General features: G+C 41.6%; 1 long non-coding RNA gene across 1 annotated transcript; it reads right to left on the bottom strand.

Annotated features, from left to right (window-relative positions):
- Positions 1–19,843: 19,843 nt before the first annotated feature.
- On the bottom strand, positions 19,844–21,121 carry LOC308309307. Its single transcript, XR_013963328.1, has 3 exons — positions 20,669–21,121; positions 20,364–20,473; positions 19,844–20,266 (listed from the first exon to the last, which is right to left on the bottom strand). It is a non-coding gene; the product is annotated as an uncharacterized lncRNA (long non-coding RNA).
- Between the last annotated feature and the right edge of the window lie 1,029 nt (positions 21,122–22,150).

The following is a 22,150-nucleotide window of genomic DNA, read 5'->3' as shown; positions in this document are numbered from 1 at the left end:
TTCTTTCAAACCAGAGGAGCTGAGAGCTGATGATAAGTCCTCACAACATCTCTCTGTCAGGCTACAGCCACTCAGCCTGTAACAAACAGTAGTGATTATATCAATGTTTGTATTTTATGTTTCTATTAGAGAAACATCACATTATACATGAAACATATACAGTTAGTAGAATTAGTGGAAAAAGAAAGGTGAATTTCAATGGAACTTGCATTTAAGTTATTATTTGTAATAACCAGTAAGACTCCCTAATCGAGAGATAAGCGACCGTCAGGTCACATGTACTGTATACACAAATAGGCCTGTATGTGCCATTGGTTCCTGGGTGTAGGGAGATGTGCGTGGCAAATATATTGCTTCAGGGCTGGATTAACCAATGGGCCGGTGGGGCCAATGCCAGGGGCCCTTGGCTCTCAGGGGCCCTTAGGGGAACTGGGCCGTGTGGTCATTGACAATTTACTCAAATTAAATGTTAATTAAAAATCAAATGTGTGGGCCCCTCCTCTGTTGTCTACAGGTGCTTTCTTGGCCCCCAGATGATCATCATGGCTTAAAATCTGAATTGCGCATCAGGAGGGAGGGAGGGGGGGGGGGGGGGGGGGGGGGTATGGTGGAGGGTGGTAGAGCCCTAAAGAATTATCGGCCGGAATGGGGGTAATGGTTTCTGTTAACTATCTATCTGTAAAATAAGTCATGAACAGAAGGCCAAGATTTCATGGAACTTTCAGTAGGCTGCCATGACAAGAGGATTAAAGTTGGGGTCAAATAGCCTGTAGGCTACAAAAAATATCATGTAGGAAAGGTTACTGAGCACAATACGTTTCCAATATTGGTCTAATTTATTTTGAAACCTGCGCCACTCCCATCTTCCCAACCACTGAACTTTTCCACAAATGTAACACTGAATGTAGGGTAACTTAAAAATATATATCAAAGTAAATATATCAAAGTCAGAATTATATAACCAGTTAAATCATGTCTTAATAATTGCATTGTGTCACATTGCTGATGAAATGTTGTAGTTTTACTCATTTTATTCATCACAAACATACGCTCGTTGTGAGCTGGTAGATCTGCTCTTTTCACTATTCGTCATACAGCAACGTATATAGGGTTTATTAATAGTAAAATGCTTGTATTCTTGTTATTTATAACAGAAAGATGATGTAATATATTAAATGTATCCAGTTATCAGTTCACTTACAGAGCTCTTTTAGAGGCTTTGATCACTGGCAGCAGCCCCAGCAGAGCCCAATCTGAAGCATCGTATTTCTTCAGGTCAAACACATCCACCTCCTTCCCTGTTGACAGCAACATGACAGCTATAGCTGACCACTGAGCATGAGAGAGATTTTCATTGGAGAGACTTCCTGAGGTCAGGTACCGATCGATCTCCTTATCTAGAGAAGGATCATTCATCTCATTCAGACAGTGGAACAGGTTGAGGCTTCTCTCTGGATCGGGATTCTCCCTGATCTTCTCCTTGACATACTTGACTGTTTCCTGATTGGTCTGTAACCTACTTCCTGTCTCTCCCAACAGTGTTTTTAAGAGAGTCTGGTTAGTTTCCACTGAGAGGCCCAGCAGGAAACGGAGGAACAAGTCCCAGTGTCCATCTGGACTCTGTGAGGCCTTGTCTACAGCACTCTGGTAGAGGTGATTCATGTCAGATTTGGGCGGCATGGGGGTTGTTTGTGGTTTTGACAGAAGGTTGTCACCAGTTTTGATGAATACGACAAAGACATGAAGAGCAGCTAGAAACTCCTGAATGCTCAGATGGACAAAGCTGAACACTTGTTCCTTGTACCACCCACCCTTCACCTCTTTAAACACCTCTGTGCAAACTCCTGAGTACACTGCGGCATCTTTGATATCAATGCCACAGTCTATCAGGTCTGCTTCATAGAAGATCAGGTTTCCTTTCTTCAGTTGTTTATAAGCTAGTTTTCCCAGAGACAGAATGACCTTAGCTGGACTCAAGTCAGTATACTTGTCCTTCGTCTGTTTGAACTGAACCAACATGAAGTGGAGGTACATATTAGTCAGGGTCGTTGGCAGCGTTTCTTTCTCCTCTGTTTTCAACATGTCCTCCAGAACTACAGCAATGATCAAACAGAAGACTGGGATGTAGCACATGATGTGGAGGCTTCGTGATCTCTGGATGTGCGAGTAGATTGTACTGGCCAGGGTTTCATTGTTACTGTATTTCTTCATGAAGTAGTCTTTTTTTTGGGGGTCAGCGAACCCTCTCACCTCTGTCACCCTGTCAACATACATCCTAGGGATCAGATAGGCTGCAGCAGGTCGTTGTGGTTATCCAGATGCGAGCAGAGGGAAGCAGGTGTCCACTGATGAGGTTTGCCAATATCACGTCCACTGAGGTTGGCTTTGTTTCATCAGTCCATATCTTATCGTTCCCAAAGTGTAAAGTAAACCTCATCTCATCCAGACCATCAAAAACAAACACAACTTGAGACTCTTTGAAGCTGCAGATTCCTGCTTCCTTGGTTTCACCAAAAAAGTGATGAATAAGTTCCACCAAGCTGTATTCCTTCTTCTCCTTCATTATCAAATTCAGCTCTCGGAAAGTGAATGGAAAGATGAAGTGGATAACCTGGTTGGCTTTGTCTTCTGCCCAGTCCAGAGTGTACTTCTGAGTTAAGACTGTTTTACCAATGCCAGCCACTCCCTTCGTCATCACTGTTTTGATTGGTTTATTTTGTCCAAGTAACGGTTCAAACATGCCTTCTAATTTGATTGGTTCTCCTGTTCTGGATGGTATTTCAATTTGTCTAACCTCGTGTTTCAGATTGACCTGTCCAGTCCATCCCTCTGTGATGTCGAGCTCTGTGAAGATGTTATTCAGAAGTGTTTGTCCTTTTGTGATCCAATCGAACACACACTGAAACTTGTCACTCAGAATAGACTTAAGTTGTTGTTGACACAGAGCTGCAGGAGTTCCTAAAAGACAAAGGAACAGAGGACATCAATAAGTGCATGTTATGGTCAATGTGCTTCTCAAATGATCATTTGGTCATTTAAAAGTTAAGAACATGTGTCTGCTGCTGTAGATGCAGATTTGCAGAGCTATAAAGTCTTCAATTTGATGTTAGATTATGTCATAAATTGACAATGATGAACAACTTGAGCCCTATATAATTTGTCATACTATAAATATCTGTAAGCTCACAGCGAGGTACTACACGTTGTGAGCTTGTAAATCGTGTATTTTCACTACACAACAACAGCTAAACAACAGTTGAAGATTTGGGCTAGATATTTTTGTTTATTCATCTTTAGAATTATACTATCACTGAGGCTATCACTGAGGTACCCCGAGGCTCCATAGTAGGCCCACTCATTTTCACTCTAAACTAAATATCTTCACAGAAAGTAGCTGATCTACAAGCTCAAAACATGCCGCTCTGCAACGTGTTATGAGCTTTTATATTTGCTATTTTCCACTGCATTTGTGCCCCAAAAGAGGAACACTAAGGTTCATGTTGTTTAATCACAGTGAATTACAATTAACCACTTATACACTATATTATCCAACCAAGAGAGAGAACCCATAGATCATTTATCTATAATTGTATAGTGTTCCAGTTCCAATTGTCATCATCATGAAATTCATGACAATTCATCATCATGACACTTATCCTGTATCCTGCATGAGTTGTCAAGAGTTTGTCTGACTGCTCAATTGTTTATTGTCCACACGATGGAAGACAGCAGTACAGTGTCGTTGTTGTTGTATATAATGTCAAAATAACAACATATTTAGATGTAAACGTAAAAAAAAAAAACATGTTATTGTGGATTTGAAATAAAACCATGTCAATGTAGGACAAAGATAAGCAAACTGAAAATGGTTGTTTCACTTTAAATAATAACATAATAATAAACAAAAGACAGGTTGTAACAAAAGAAGAACAGACATACCAGGTGCCAGACCGATGTTCACGTTTGATGTTAGAGCAACTCTTGTTCTTGGCTGAATTTCTAGGATACAAACATCTGCACGCATGCACGCACGCGCGCACACACGCACACGCACACGCACGCACACACACACACACACACACACACACACGCACACACGCACACACGCACATGCAAACACATAAATATACACATCACCCACAGAGACAGAAAAAAAACATTTCCTTTAGCAAATGAGAGGCAGTTCTCTGGGTGTGATGTAAATTAGAGCTCTGCATCCAACAGAAATATGTGTATTTTACAAAAAAAAAGACACTGAATAAATGTTGTTCCTCATGGAGAAATGTCCTTAGCAGACCAACCTCCATGTGGAGGTCTGTGCACAGGACCAGTCCTCCTAAACATGTCTTCAATTCTCTGCATTTATGATCAAATAAAACAACCATAACTTTCTACAATTAATTCTGAGTGATGATGTTGTTTTTGTTGTCACAATGAGATGGCAGCAGTCAAATAAGAAATACATAGAAAAACATTGCTTTCACTTTCATTGAATCAGTGGCTGCAGAGTAGAGAGGAAAGGTACTCTTTAATGTCACATTCTTACAGTTAAGTTATGAAATGAACACCAGCTTCTATCAATTATTTCCTTTGTCTATTATTCTATTGATATTTTTTTTCAATTAATCTAATAGTCGAGAAAGCAAATTTTTTAATATAAATTATTATATATTTTTTTATATATCAACAACCATTACTTTATCATCGCACAACAGTGTTGAAAATAGCACATCTACAAGCACACAGCCTTTCGTGATGTTTTCATGTTTTGATTTGCCTCAAAAACAAAATTCATCGCGCCCAAAGTAGGGATCAATTATGAATCAATTATATTGTTAAATTATTGATTATGTTTTAGAATTGATTTTCTTTTTTTCTTTTTTTTTTCAGAGGAGGGCTGTGGGCAGGTCAGAAACCCATCGTCTTATGACATCATCGATTGGGAATCCAAGCTAATAGAAACTGCAGGCTTTCTATTCCTGAAAAGTTGCAATGTTAAAGTGGAAGCCATTGTTCTCGCGATAATAAAAATCTAAACATCAGCTCTCCTAGGAGACTTGGACAGAGTAGAAAAAAATTGCGCTATTTTATTATGAACATTAGTGAGGACCTATTATATGAAGATAGGTTGAAAAGTGGTGAAGTCCTCCTTTAAGTTCACACTACAATATATCCCTGTTTCATTACCTGGATATATTTATTAAGCCTCTCGTGGTAAGGAAATCCTTCCTCAGAATGTGATCCTACTTTTAGACACAGGAGGATGAGCATGTTGTCATTATTCATGGAGCTTAGGGGTCATCAACAAACATTTTTTTCTGTCCATGTCCGTGGCAGATTTGAGATTTTCTTTTGTACACACCATCATAATGCTCTTATTTTAATCATAATACCCAATTACTGAATGTCAAGTCTCCAGGGTTTCTTCAGAATATAACACTGATTTACTACAACACTATGGACTAGTACAAGTGGTACTCAAACGTTTTAAGTGCAAGGACCCCCATAACTCTGAGAGTGTACAAAATAAAATGGTTCCATTTGAACACTCTGGGCTACAGACCTGTTCATTCAGGGCTAGCTCACAATCTGACGTGTTGTGAGCTTGTAGATCCGCTATTTTCGCACGACACCATTGTGTGACGAAGTATAAAGTAATGCACATTGTTAATCGATTAATGGATTAATAAAGACGTCATCAATAATCGCTGAGAAAATGGATAGTTGCAGCTCTACAACACAGTGATACTAACAAAATTGCGTTTTCTCACTTTATAACAACTCAGATTATATTATGTTATGGTTGTTATGCTCATCCCTATGGATACTATTATTATTTTCATAGTCCCGAACACTGTCTTCACAGCAGAGTTGGTTTAACACATCAAAACCGGGAAGTATACAAATACTATTGTGATTTTATGTCTGATGATTGAAGTCAATCTGTCAATGTATTGCTTAGGCCTGCTCTACCTATGGGGGTTTTGCTTAATGTTGCCTGATTTTGCTTAGTATGATGCTAAAGACAAATCTAGGGTGGATCCCAACTTTAACTGTATTCCATTTGTTGCAATAAATGGTAAAATCTACTTTGACTGAACTGCTATAAGTGAAGACAGTGTTCGGGACTCCCCTTGTTTGTTTGTTTTTTAATCTCTTTTCAAGTTCATAACTCCTACTCACCTGTCCAATTTAATAGATGCGCAAAAGGACTTTTTCTATTTATACATTAATTGGAGGTTCAACTGCTAACCAATAAGTCACATCACAAACTACACAAATAAAGTTCTCACACTCACCTTCTTCAGGATCATCCACAGGCACAGGCTCAGACCCAGGTGAGAAAAACCTCTTCTTTATACGATCTGAGATGGAATTCAAACAGTGATACCATAACAGTAATGTTAGGTTTCATGTGCGCACACACACACACACACACACACACACACACACACACACACACACACACACACACACACACACACACACACAGTAGCTGCTGAGTAGTAACTTTGTATGCATGTTGTATGTTATGTGTATAACATTTAGTTTTAACTTAAAATAGAAAAACTTACCATATTTCACAGCAAGCATCAAACCCACTGCAAGGATGACAGCAACAATAATGCCTCCAACAATCCCTCCCACAGGTGTCTCTTTCACAGGTTCAGGTACAGGTTCTTAGGACACCAATTGCATAATTAATTTGCTTTCAATTTAGAATAATACATACTGTACATATTTTACATTTTGTTGACAATGCTATTGTTTTAAATAATGGGGGAGATATGTCATTATTTTAAACACACTCAGGGAGGTACAACAATCTAATGAAGTAGGACTCAGCAGGTCTAACTACTCTGTCAGTTAATTGAGAGTAAGTGAGCATGAATAGAGGCATAAAGCTAGTACGTTAGCCACAAAAACACAAGAAGCATAGCTCAGTTTTGGGATCATTTTAGAAAGAATGATGATGACAAACTTAATTTTGATTGCATTCCTCTCTCTCTCTCTCTCTCTCTCTCTCCCCCCCCCCCCCCCCCCCCCCCCCCTCTCTCTCTCTCTCGCACTAGTTTGACAGCAGAACATGTTGACGTGTTAATCTTCCTCAAAAACAACATGTAGACCAACCTGCCAAGCAGCCAGTAGCCTACAGTAGGTCAGCTGACTACACGGTACTTTCAATTTATTTTAGTTCTGTTTTTTAGTTCTCCCTGATAACCAGCTGTGTTTAGGCACTACATTTTACGCAGATTACAACACAATGTAGGCTAAGATGATGATGATGATGATTTGCTCAAAATTTGTGAAAATAGCACAACAAGCGCATGTACCGTGTTCTTGCAGATCGATTTTTTTTAAATAATAATAAAGCAGTAATGGTGTGTGTGTGTGTGTGTGTGTGTGTGTGTGTGTGTGTGTGTGTGTGTGTGTGTGTGTGTGTGTGTGTGTGTGTGTGCATAACACATCCATTTGGAGTAAACTACATACCTTTATAAAACAGGTTGTCAGTGGCACCACTCTGCTCCACACTGAACATGTTCTTCCTTTCACAAAAGAACTCTTTGACCTTCTTCCCTTCCTCATCGTTGGTGATGTTCAGCTGTGTAGAGTTGGGTCCAGAGTCAGACACCATCCATTCCCCTTCATCTTTCTTCCAGCGGTAGGTGATCGGACCTGATAGTAGGGACCAGTCCCTCCGATCAGTGTGACAGACCAGTGTGCAGCTGGTAGAGTTAGATGTACAAGGTAACATGATGGCCACATCTGGCTTTCGGACTTTCTCTGTTGGGGGGAAAAAGAATGAACACAGCTCAGAATTACTGGTGATGTTGTCTCCAGACTGCAGTTAAAACATGTTGATGAGCAAAACACATGTTGGGAGTGTGATCTTCCGTTTTGGTGCAGATACACATTCTGTACTGTAGATACACACGTTTTCTTTGTCTATGGAAGTAGTTTAAAAAAGTAAATTATAGAAATTAGACAAAGTTTATACTTTAGGCACTTGGCTTGTTTACATTGGGGTCCTTTTGTACTCAATTCATAGACCTTCTACGCAACACTGACATTAAACCCCCCCCCCCCCCCCTCTCTCTCTATCTCTCTCTCTCCCTCTCTCTCTCTCTCTCTGTGTGTGTGTGTGTGTGTGTGTGTGTGTGTGTGTGTGTGTGTGTGTGTGTGTGTGTGTGTGTGTGTGTGTGTGTGTGTGTGTGTGTGTGTCCTTTTTTTAAAGTTCAGATTATGATTAAATACAATACTTATCTATAACATGTATCCTTCACTGCAAGACAGTTCATACAGTACTTACTGACTTCAACTTTGTAGTTCTTGCTTTGCATTCGACCGTTCACCTCCACAGAATAGTTTCCACTGTCATGCATGGTCATGTTGTTGACGACCAACCTTCCAGTGTCTATATTCAACTCTGTACGGTTTCTATATGTAAGGTAGTAATCCACATCAGGACCGAGGACCTGGTCCCATTCTGCTGCCTTATTGGGGCCATGTTTCCACAGGATGCCAGTGATGGGTTCAGTAACAGAGCTGGTATCTGGAAGCAATTCAAGGACTCCTCCCTGTTGTATGTACTTCACATCTTGTTGCTCTGTGTGGAGAAAATCATTTCAGTCAAGTTAAACAGTAAAAGCAGTCAGTATATGAGATATAGAAGAATGAGGGCTTTAGCAACAGAAAATGTCACTACAGCAGCAGACTAAAACTAAACTAACAGTACAAGTAACTGTAAAAGCAACCATAAACAGTTTTATTGTAGCACAAACTAATGCAGGGTTGAGATCATTACAGCTGATTTATGCTGTGTGTCTGCTATGGATCCAACATGAAATTACAGAGATGCAAACAAGCCATTACAGGAAGTAATTCATTGATTTCTCTTAGTGTTGTGTCTGGTGCATGACCCGATTAAAACTAGAGAGTTGACACTTTAAAATGCATAGTCTGAACTCTGATCTCTGTCCATGGAAACATGTTTTATACTGAATAATGTGTGGAATGTATAGCCATAAATTATACATCCTGTAGATTACTTTTATTGTGAAAACTAAGTCCTCTGTATCCACCTCTTTGGTTAACAGCAGACATACAAGCTCACGTCGCGTCACAGATGCAACCGTTGTGAGCTTGTAGATCACACTCGGCTGCGGCGCCGGAAGCTCTGTGCAACTTCTGCGCAATGCACAATGAGATGTTGGAAAGTTGTGGATATGGACCAGAGCTAGATTTGTCTGTGCCTCAAATTCCTGGGATTGCTGCCTACTACAATATCAATATATAATGTTATACTGCTTGATTATACTATACGTCTACATCGTACTACCATGTCACACACAAATAGCCAAGTGCGAATAAATAGTCTAATAATAAATCAATCCAAAGGTTTTGGATGGCTTAACGACAACAAATTATCAATTCACCTGGGCAAAACTGATTCCATTCTCTTTGGATCAAATCATAACCTCATAAAGGTTGATAACTTCACAATCATAGTGGGTGACAAAGGTTATAACACGAACAAAAGATATGTCCTACTTAAACTAACAATATCTACTGCATAGTACTGTCTGTGTTCTATCTGTCTGTCATTCAATGTTATATGAGATACTTAAATGGTTTCCTGTGCAAATAAGCAGAAACCTTTGTCCTTTAAATATTATAGTGACTGTGACAGTGGTGTTACCTGTCAAACGGTGACCAGGTCCATTACACAAGGCTATCCTATGCGCTCCATAGTAATCACATCAATACAGATAGAGTTATTGGAATCAGGTGCGTCCAAATAATTAATTGATATGTAGCCTACCATGGGAATCATATGCATTTCATATGGAAGAATGTGAAGCATTCCATGCATGGCTCTTATCTCACAGTTATGCCCTATGCAGGTGCAGTGCATATTTTAACTGCGGGGACCCCCACCCTGACGAGCACTAAGAGTTGAGGCATTACATTTTTTATAACACGGTTCTATGTGAAAATAGCAGATCTACATGCTCACAACGCCTGGCAATGTGAGCAGTTGCTGCTCACAATTCTTGCCTCTAATATTTGACAATTTGGCCAATGTTTAATTTGTAGCAAGGTATGAGTGGAGTGTTTGGTGTGGGGATTCGACCAGAGATGACATGAGTAAATGCATTCCTGCAGCTGTGTGCATAAATGCGCACAGCGTCCCTCACACAAAAGAAGCATAGAGAGAGAGAGAGAGAGAGAGAGAGAGAGAGAGAGAGAGAGAGAGAGAGAGAGAGAGAGAGATGCAATTCAAACATGGACAGTCTATTAAGGTAAAATGGATAAAAAAGACGGACCCAAGATTTAAAAATGACTCCAGAACGAAAATAGCAAAAAATAGCAGATCAGATGTTGGACAACCCAGTACAGCCATTTCGATTGAAAAAATGAAAATGGGGTCTGTTCCCGTCACGGTCACTAGAATAATAATTAAATGAGAAAGGGGTATAACATGCAAACATGGACAGTCTGACAGCAGAATTGAGGGTAGGCTATATAGGCGAAAGGGCTCTTCATCGGCGGTGAATATAGACTCTCCTCCATGGCGAAAATGCCAGGCGAAAGGACCAAATGCGTTAAGGCGAATATGATTTAGGCAAATGTGCCCGACACTATACAGCACAGTCCTCCTGCTGGGTAGATTATTAACCTCTCCCATCGCTATAGCCTATGCTCTGCTCTGAGTAACTGACTGAGTCATTCCACGAAACTCTTTCTCGAAGATTTAATCGAAAATTTGAAATTGATTACTTTTTTGAATAGCCCATGGCATTATGGACATATTTAACATGCAGAAAAACATATTTTCCCAAATCAGGCATTACATTCATGTTTTTATTATGGAATAATCCATTTTACAGGATTGAATTTGATAACGGGGTTGAGTAAGATGATGGCCATTACTCTACCTGTGGTGATAAAAGGAGACCACATGGCATGCATGCCATTAGGAAATCAGATACATTGTTGAAATAACAAAGATAGTTTTCATAAATACATTTTTTCTATCATGTAACGGGTTGAGTTGTTAAGCTTTACGACAACACTATAAATTACTATAAATTTGTAAAACGTTGGAAAATTTCCTCTTTCTGCAGCTTCTTGCTTAGAAGACTTGCAGAATGCCATATGCTGTTGATATCGCTAAAGGGGAAGTTCATACTTTTTACAGAGAGGAGAATGACTTGTGGGTTGAGTTCGATTTAGTCTACTTGCCACACAGCTCATAGAGCCTCATTGTGAACCCGGACATGTTGAGTACACCAATGTTTTATGTTAGAAATGTGTAGTATGGGTCCCCAGCATTTAGAAACTGTAGGATGCTAACTTGCATATGTTGAGCAATTTTCATTCCAGTTTAAGTTGGTATATGCCATTTCCGGTTTAAAACGGCCATTTTGAATTTAAAAAATGTCAGAAATTGATTCAGCATCCTCGATAACCCCCAAAACCACTCCAATTTTGTTCAAATCGGCCAATCAGTTTTTCACATATTTAGCATAATTTATGGATTTATTAGTCATCAGAAGTCCACTTTCCTTAGCAGCCATCCGGGACATAAACAAAAAAATGATAAAATAGGTGGTGTCTACTAAAAAAAGACAAGATAATTTCTGGCATGAAGATAAAATGTAGGCCTATATGTAAGTTTTAGACAATATTAAAGGGAAGATTTCAATTGATGATAAAAAGCTTTAAAATCAATTTTGGTGACCAAATAGATAAATACCAAATAGATTAACAACTAAAAAGGTTAGAGGGACCTCAAATCGTACCAGTTTCGTGGAATGATGACTCAACTGTATAGAGGAGGGAGAGGTTCAGAAGGGAGATAGATATAGGCTAATAACCGTAAAAACTTTACCTGTGACAGAAGCGCTGTGACAGTTGATCCATAACATGTAGAGATAAATCACCATCCATGACTTTAGAGTCCACAGAGTGACTTGGAAGTAAGAACATGAGACAAAGCGACCCGCCATCTCGTCTTTCCTCCCTGAAGAGTTACAATTAAACTTACTGGAATAATACTGAATTTACTTTCGATCTCATCCATCGAGTGTCACAGCGAGCGACTAGAGAAATATCAATTTGTTTAGCAGGTTGTTGATCCGGTCTGCGTCTAAAACCGGATACGGAAACGTTGCATATGTGTAAATGATTTGAAAAACTGGCGAATACGGAAGGTGGGCTCTAAAACCGGATCACACTGGTCAGGTTGGAATGAAAACCTCCACTGTGTTGGAAAGCCTGGTTTGTGGGTTTACAGCGACATCTACTGGCACAACAATGTAATAGCCAAATAGGTCATTTGGTGGCTGTATGAATGCACGGATGATTGATTGATTGAATCATTTATTAGAAGACTACAATATGTCTACAATTAGAGAATGAAGAACTAAACTGATTTGGTCAACGTTGGCCTTTTCTCTCTCTTATGGTAGATCAATAGATTATGGAATTGTGGACACAATTTTAACAAACGATAACAAAATATTCTATGTCTGAGGGGCTAAATCTCATCAAATGGTGGTCCGTGGTGGCTCAAATGCCAACCAAATACATAATGGACCTTGATATGAAAAGTGTTGAAAACCACAGATCTAGAGGGTGGTAACCCTGACCCTAACACTCCTTTCTCCTTGTATCACTAACATGTACCTCACCAGTACAACAGTATCAGCACTAAACAGCTAGTGAGCCTGGTGATCCAGACAAAGGCCCAGCATGAGAATGCTTTTATTCTCTTTGCTCTTTTGCACTCTTTCCCCTAATCTTTCTACATCATTATGATGAGTATTACTAGCTTTTTACATTGTTGTATTTGTTCTGCTGTTATTATACATACCGCTGCATTGTCTGAAGGACACCAAACAAAAATATGGTTTTAGTCTTATGTACCTGTACAGAAGATAAAGTACAACCTTGAACCATCAGTATGAGCAGGACCTCAAGGTGAATAGTATACCTTAGGCCGGGTCTAAACACTAAATGAGGAGAAAACTGAAGATGTACAGTATTATATATATTTGGACCAATGTTTTCTGCAAGACACCCCACCCCGATGAGCTTGGGCTACATCACTGAGGAATCACTGAGGGAACATTGCATGGTGCGTCCATGCAATGTCTTTTTTTGTTATAGTTTTTCTATTTATAGCGACGGAATGTAGACGGCACGCGGGAGCAGGTTGGGTTAGCGCCACAGCCTGTGTCTTCCATGAGGAAGAAGCCCAACAAACCCACGGTTAGACCTTTAGGAGGGCCATTCAAGCCGCAAGCAGAGCCTGCAGCACCGCTGTTGGGCCAGGTGGAGCCTGCAGTACCATTGCTGCTCAAGAATCCACCACTCTTGAGTGAAATGTCTGAGAGTCTGGTGCAACGCACAGGTCCTGGTGAGACGTAGGAGGGGCCCGGAGTCAATCCACAGAGCCTAGTCCTTCCATGGGCCAGATTTCCTCTCCCAGTCTCGGCAGAGTAGTTCCGGAGCGGTGGAGTGAATGGTCCTGTCTTTCCCTAATGGGACTGATCGTGGGTAGCTACTGGGACGTAAGTCGGGACTTGATCAACCCTGGCTGGGTCACCCAAGTGAGGGGCGGGAAATCTCGCTCTTTCGACAACGCAACATTTCGACAATGGAGAGTCGGCAGGTTAGCGACTCACCCCACGGAGGTTAGGGTTAGGTTTGGTTGATGAAAAGATGACATGTAGAAACAGCGAAACGCTCCCGTCCTTCTAAAATAGCTACAAGACAGACAAGGAGGCAGACAGACAGACAGACAGAGAGACTATAACAAAAAAACATTGCATGGATGCACCTGGGACGTATCCTCAGTGATGTAGTCCAAGCTCATCTGGGTTTCGGGTCTTGCAACATCATACGCCCAAGGATGAAATTAACACTGGAGACAGAGATAAGTTTGATATATAAAAAACTTTTTTTTAATTATCATTGATCATCGTCATTCAAATAAACCTTTCAGCGATGCACTCACGCTTGTCTAAAAAAAGAAAAGAAAACAGACACTCCTTTGGACACACCATACAAAATATAAGACAAGAAACAATTAAGGCAGATCCTTTTACATAAAAGTCCCTAGTTCCCTAGTTCCCTAGTTCAAATATTATTTTGGGGGGGTCACATCCTGAAAAGGTTGAGAACCACTGTTCTACAGAAAACTCTGCAATAGGCTCAGTGTTGAGATATGTACTGCATTGTGTGTGTGAAGAGAACACAGCTGTGTGGGGGAAGGCTAATAGAACAAAAAAAGAAAAGAAAAAGAAAACACAAAGGAAAGGAAAAGAAAAGAAAACGCCATATTGTATTAGTCAATATAGCGCCTTACATACATTTGCAGGGTTGTTGATTTGTTGAAACAAAGGCGGAAAAATGGGGGGAGCGGTTCATTAATATTAACTATTATTCTTCTTTGTATGCGGAATTGTGGACCATCTACAAAGTCACAACGCAACTCTCATTGCGACACATTCACTTTGCAGATTGCCTCTATTTTTCTTTTTTGATTCATTATGACAAATTGACACATTTTGTCCAAGTCCACGCCTTGACGGTCATAATTAATTTTGCTTAAAGATTAAGTATAAACAAAAACTGTTGACATTTTAGTCTAGTTTTAGTCATGACAATTATTTTACCACTTTATTGGACAATGTAATGTAATGGCCATGTAATCATAATTATTTCACACAGCATTTCCTCTCATCCTTTTGATGAAAAAACTATTTTAGGAATACAGTACAAGACAACACCTGTTTTATAACACCTGTGGTTATCTATCTATAAATGGGACAAATCTCTGTTTGTTTGTTTGTTTGTAATCCGCGTATCTCGAGAACCGTTCGTCCCACCGGCTTCAGATTCGGCACGCGCGTTCCCCGCTGCGGCGCGGAGTGCAGTGCCGGGCCTCGGCCCGACTCGGCATGCGGTTTTCCCGAAGCGCCGCGAAACGTTCGGAATCTCCTTACGCGGAGCTGATTGTTAACATCAGGCTGTTCCTGAGGAAATCGGCACAATCGCTGACTCATTGTGACATCACTTCATAAAAGGCTCTGACATCACGTACGCCAGGAGTAAACAAAAACTCTCTGTGAACCGGTACTGTGTGTGCAGAGATCTCCATATATGGGCATAAGGGGACAATGGCAAATATAGGATAACGACCCCACATGTGCGCCTCGTCAGATAACACCCTCACTGCGGACATTATGAGAGCATAATGTCCTCTCACTCGGGGTAAATTGCTTACGTAAATGTAGAAAAGAGTCACACTGGACAGCAACCCCACCCCCTGGCCTGGCTCATCATCGGCTCCACCCCTCACCTGCTCACTCAAGTCACACACCTGCACCCACTCACAGCCCAATCAGTCCCTCTATATATATGTCCTGCCTGTGCACTCACATTCAGTTAGCAGCAGAAGGAGAAGCAACACATCTACCTACCTGAGAGAGAGCCCTGGCCTGAGTCTATTATGTTATGCGTTAATGACGTGAGTTGTTTATGACGTTGTATTCATGATGTATTTTATTGGTTATTGTGATTGCTGGATTTATATTGATGTCTTAGTGAATGCAGTAATCACTGAACTAATGTTTGTATATTATTAAAATGCGACAAATCTCTGTTTGTTTGTTTGTTTGTAATCCGCGTATCTCGAGAACCGTTCGTCCCACCGGCTTCAGATTCGGCACGCGCGTTCCCCGCTGCGGCGCGGAGTGCAGTGCCGGGCCTCGGCCCGACTCGGCATGCGGTTTTCCCGAAGCGCCGCGAAACGTTCGGAATCTCCTTACGCGGAGCTGATTGTTAACATCAGGCTGTTCCTGAGGAAATCGGCACAATCGCTGACTCATTGTGACATCACTTCATAAAAGGCTCTGACATCACGTACGCCAGGAGTAAACAAAAACTCTCTGTGAACCGGTACTGTGTGTGCAGAGATCTCCATATATGGGCATAAGGGGACAATGGCAAATATAGGATAACGACCCCACATGAGGCTTAACAATTGCCCAAAAACAAGCAGTCACTGTGTCAGGTCTAGAATGAGAAGAAGTTCAGAAAATAAAACATCCAAACATTGCCCTCTCAGAAAGAGTTATGAGCTGTGGAATGTGCTAATGCTGCATTCCCTAAAATCATCTATCTATAAATGCGACAAATCTCTGTCTGTTTGTTTGTTTGTAATCCGCGTATCTCGAGAACCGTTCGTCCCACCGGCTTCAGATTCGGCACGCGCGTTCCCCGCCGCCGCGCGGAGTGCAGTGCCGGGCCTCGACCCGACCCGACTCGCGGTTTTCCGAAACCGGCGCGAAACGTTCGGAATCTCCTTATGCGGAGCTGATTGTTGACATCAGGCTGTTCCGGAGGAAGCGCTGACTCATTGTGACATCACTTCATAAAAGGCTCTGACATCACGTACGCCACATGAGTCAACAGAAAATCTCTGTGAATGTGTATGTATGTATGTAATCCGAGTATCTCTAAACCATTCTTCCCACGTTCTCCATATATGGGCATAAAATGAATGCCCGTATGCGGAACTGATGTCTGACATAAGAGTTTTCCGCAACCAGTACTGTGTGTGCAGAGATCTCCATATATGGGCATAAGGGGTATGGGCATAAAATGAATCCCCGAATGCGGAGCTGATGTCTGACATCAGAGTTTTCCGCAACCGGTACAGTGTGTGCAGAGATCTCCATATATGGGCATAAGGGGACAATGGCAAACAGATGGTCAAAACGGGTCCTATGACAACAGGTATATTGGGGTTTGCATTAAAGGGTGGGGACAAAGGCTAACAGAAGGCAAACAGATGGTCCAAACGGGTCCTATGACAACAGGTATATTGGGGTTTGCATTAAAGGGTGGGGACAAAGGCTAACAGATGGTCAAAACGGGTCCTATGACAACAGGTATATTGGGGTTTGCATTAAAGGGTGGGGCAGGCATAAAATGGACGCAAATAGACAGATATCTCCATAAATGGGCATATGGGCATAAAATGGACCCAGAACTATATCTGCAGTGATCTCCATATATGGACATAAAATGGACGCCGACAGACAGACAGATACAGATATCTCCATATATGGGGAACTGATGTCTGACATCAGAGTTTTCCGCAACCAGTACTGTGTGTGCAGAGATCTCCATATATGGGCATAAGGGGTATGGGCATAAAATGAATCCCCGAATGCGGAGCTGATGTCTGACATCAGAGTTTTCCGCAACCGGTACTGTGTGTGCAGAGATCTCCATATATGGGCATAAGGGGACAATGGCAAACAGATGGTCAAAACGGGTCCTATGACAACAGGTATATTGGGGTTTGCATTAAAGGGTGGGGACAAAGGCTAACAGAAGGCAAACAGAGGGTCCAAACGGGTCCTATGACAACAGGTATATTGGGGTTTGCATTAAAGGGTGGGGACAAAGGCTAACAGATGGTCAAAACGGGTCCTACGACAACAGGTATATTTGGGTTTGCATTAAAGGGTGGGGCAGGCATAAAATGGACGCAAATAGACAGATATCTCCATATATGGGCATATGGGCATAAAATGGACCCAGAACTATATCTGCAGTGATCTCCATATATGGACATAAAATGGACGCCGACAGACAGACAGATACAGATATCTCCATATATGGGCATAAATGGACACAGGCAAACAGATGGTCAAAACGGGTCCTATGACAACAGGTATAATGTGGTTTGCATTAAAGGGCGGGGCATTCATTCTCTATTTACATCGTTCCCGAGTTGGCCAGGTCGCCGACTAGACGCTGGGCCGCCCGAAGGGCGGCCCAGCTTCTAGTATAACAAATGTCCAGTGTTGGGTGTAACGTCGTTATAACTAACGACGTTACGTAGCGACGTTAGTTTGGCGGTAGCGGAGGAACTTAACGAGTTACATTTTACAATATAACGGTTAGTTACTTAGTTATATTTTCGAAAAAGTAATCTCGTTATTTTTTTTAAAAAGTGTCCCATTTTCACTGTTCATTTTGTTGCCACCGATTAAAAAAGAAGCCCCGAGTCACATTTCCTCCTCCTGTCTTATTCTGTCAACAAATACACGTGTGTGTGTAGCTGTCTGTCTGCCTGTCTGCGGCTCTGCCTGCCTGTCTGCCTCCCTTGTATGTCAGCCAATCACGTTCCTTCCTCTGCAGCTCAACCAGGAAATCAATTCACTCTGTTGTTGACTTCTACGGTGCTAGTCCATGTCCCACGAAACAACTGGAAGTTATAATTTATGGCTACTATTGCCTACGTGTTGATCGTTCCTCATAACGGAAAGATATAGTAGCGTCCGTGCCTTTAGTTGACTGTGTGTAAAAGTCCGCATCGGTAGGGTATTCAAATGGATTTACTGTACATCATTGGATCGTATCTGGAGTGAACGGCGGACAACGGTGGATTCGGATTCGGTATAGAGCCTCCATATCAACACCATGGCACCGAGGTACTGTACAGTTTAATGCTGTGGAGCGTTGGTCGATTGAAGAGGACGCATGAGCTAAAAGGAGGCTGCATTCTTGTGTTTTTATGTTTACCAAACGTCCACGCTGGTGGGTTTTAATGGTCGGTAACGGTAACGGTAACTCGTTAAGTTACAATTGTCATTGGGTAGCGGAGTAACTTAACGGATTAGTTTTTCAAGTCAGTAACTAAAGTAACATAACGAGTTACTTCAAAATGTAACGATACCCAACACTGCAAATGTCTAGCTCAACCAACTGATCTCAGCACATTACAGTAGTACATTACATACAGTACAGTACAGTAAGACAACACCAGGCAGTATAGACAATGTCCAGTTCATCCAACTGAACCCACAACCCAGTAGCCACAGCCTAACATCACTAACACCTGCAGAAGTTGCAGAACCACCAGTCCATTATAGGTAAATAAGCATGTACCACACACACACACACACGCACGCACACACACACGCACGCACGCGCGCGCGCGCACGCACATACACACAAATAAACGCATGCACGCTAGCATCGCGTGCACACATGTACACGCGAGTGTCGCGCGCAAACGACCGGGCGAGCCCCTTGAGTTTCAGTGTTTGTTTCTACACACTAGGCTAACAGTAGTCCTACATGGATGTAACATTTTTGTATGGATTCGGTTTGGCTAATTCAGGTACCATTTTCTAGTCTTACATTTGCATTGTTACTCAAGATTCTAGTTTAATTTAATTCATTTAGAAAATACAGCGCTGCAGTAGAGAAACAAAGTTTGCCTTGAACGAATCTCAAACAGTAATGGAGCTATGTATGCATATGGGAAATATATTGACCACGCGCGTCCGGTCGCGTCTGGCCTCGAAAGCGCTACTGGTTCTACGCTTTCTTACGTCTCCTCTTTATTCCTCAATGAAATTGTGAACTGCTGTGGGCGCTGGTCGGGGCACTGCATGGGGCACCACGGCTGTTCCATAGGCGCCAAGTCTGTGGGTGCCGTGGGGTTTCAGCACCCCGCGGAGCGCTCCTATAGCCTATCAATTGCATGCAAACAGGCGGGGAGTAGTGTTCGATATGGCTTCAGCCCCCCGCGGCGTGGACAAAACTTCGCGCCTCTAGCTGTTGCTGTTTGAGCATGTCATTTTTTTCAAGGGGCAATGACGGCCATGGCCGTCGCGGCCGCCGTGAAATATAGGTCAATAGGAATCTGGAATGCTCTGCCAAAAAACACAATCCAAAAAAAATAACCTAATTTGTTTAATTTGACGCTCATTCATGTGTCTCTAATGGGGATCCTGATTTAGCCGTTGTGGGCGTGTCATCCCATCTTTAATAAATATAAACATAAACTGGTGTTGGGATGCTGAGGTGTATTCAATAAAAAGCATTCTAATGTTCCTCAGCTACACATTTATGACGCAAATAACAATAACAATGTGACGGAGAGTCATAATATTTGCTATAATATTTTTGTAACGTGATTATATACTGTATATTCTTTTTGATCTTGTAAAATATTCACTTTAATTGCAACCAATGGTTTAACTTAACACTGAATGCCACAAGTAAGCTGCAGTTTCATTGATGCAGTTAAGAGGTGGATCACATTTCACAGATCCACCTTGCTGCATGTGCTTTTGAGCAAAACTTATTAACCCATGTTCCATCACCGTGCTTGAATATGGCACAGTTCCAGCCAAGAAATTTATCAGCCTGTCCACCGGTCCAGTGCCTGCAGAATAAACATAAATGTATTTTACCACATCCACTCACATACTGTGAGATTTAGATGGAATTACAGTAGAAAAACATACAGTATAATGTCTCACTGTATTGTGTCTGTCAGTACGGATCCATCCACCCATTTCCATCTGTCATCCGTGGTCCTTGTCAGACCAATCCAATATTCACCTCCATCGGTCAGACGTTTGATGAATTCCTGACAAATTGTCAATAAGTGAACAATAATTAATTTTGTTTAAAGCATGCAAGTCTTGAAGAGACACACGCACGCGTGCACGCGCACACGCACACGCACACACACACACACACACACACGCACACGCACACGCACACACACACACACACACACACACACACACACACACACACACACACACACACACACACACACCTGCTCTTCTTCACTGTTGATGATCACCAGATCTGCTCCTGCTGTCTTCCGACATTGCTCTCTGCTCTCCCCCCAGCTCTTCTCGTCAGTAGATCTGTAATAACAGCTGCATCCAAACTTCTGCCATCCACTGGAGCAATTGACTAAACATTAAACAGAGTTTTAGTGGTGGGTTTTCACTGTTCTGACAATCAATTTAACACATATATTATTTACAATAAGTACTTGTCAAACCTATACATTTAGTTATTGTATTAAATGTTCTTTCTGCAATTGTGAATTATAGGGGAACGTGCGTGCCGAATCTGAAGCCGGTGGGACGAACGGTTCTCGAGATAACGCGGATTACATACATACATACACACATGCACGTACGCACGCACACTCACAGAGACTTGTCGCATTTATTGTAAGATAAACACTAAATGTCCCCACACAGTGTCATTCTCTGATAGATATTGCCTTCATTGCCTGCACTGAAACTGTTCACTTTCAAGCCCCTTTCCTATTCAAACTCCTTTTGAACAATGATACATTTTTCAAAAACGTAGTTCTGGTAACTCATACTGCCCTCCTAATACGTGAGGGCTGTTTTTTTGTTGTTTTTTTGTTTTCCAATTACTCTTTTCATTTGTGTTTTATAATGTTTTTTAACAAATACAATACAGTATAACATTTCTACTACCAAGTTCAGAGAGTCATATTAGTACAGACAGTGAGTGCTGTAGAAGGACATTTCATTCATGTCTACGTTTGTATTTAACAGTATCAACACCATATCATTTCAAATAGCAAAAATAGCAGATCTAGCAAGTTCACCACAGTGCAATGTGACATGTTATGAGCTTGTAGATCTGCAGTTTGTTGCTGAATGTTCACCTACGGGCTACGGCATACCCAAAATAGGGAAGCAAGGGTTCATGTGGTTAGGAAAACTGCAAATTTAAAAACTAAAAGAAAGCATTGTTTTACATGTGAAAGTGCTGATAAACCAGCAGTGATGAGGGTTTACTTCCAGTTTTTAATACTACACCCCTGACAATGATAATCATCATCATCATGTTCATAATCATAATCTATCTATAAATGCGACAAATCTCTGCGTGTGTGTATGTAATCCGCGTATCTCGAGAACCGTTCGTCCCACCGGCTTCAGATTCGGCAGGCGCGTTCCACGCCGCGACGCGGAGTGCAGTGCTGGGCCTCGGCCCGACCCTAATACATACTAATACACAAATGAATCAATATTCCTTCAAAAAAGATTGTAACCTCTCTCACCTGCGGCCTCTCTCTGAAACTGGGTTAATTCACGTTCTAATTGCTCTATCTTCAGGGTCAGGTTGTAATATCTAGCCTGGCACCGGTTCCTCTCGAGGGTCATGTTGTCGCAGCGGGTCTGGTCGGATAGAGACTCGGAATTGCCTGAATGGAGCAAACGATGATATTAGTTTTCACTGTTCATGCTAGCATCAGTGTTGGACA

The sequence above is a fragment of the Nannobrachium achirus genome, assembly GCF_963921795.1.
Source record: "Nannobrachium achirus genome assembly, chromosome: 24".
Classification (NCBI taxonomy): domain Eukaryota; kingdom Metazoa; phylum Chordata; class Actinopteri; order Myctophiformes; family Myctophidae; genus Nannobrachium; species Nannobrachium achirus.
This window is presented reverse-complemented; position numbering and strand designations above follow the sequence as displayed.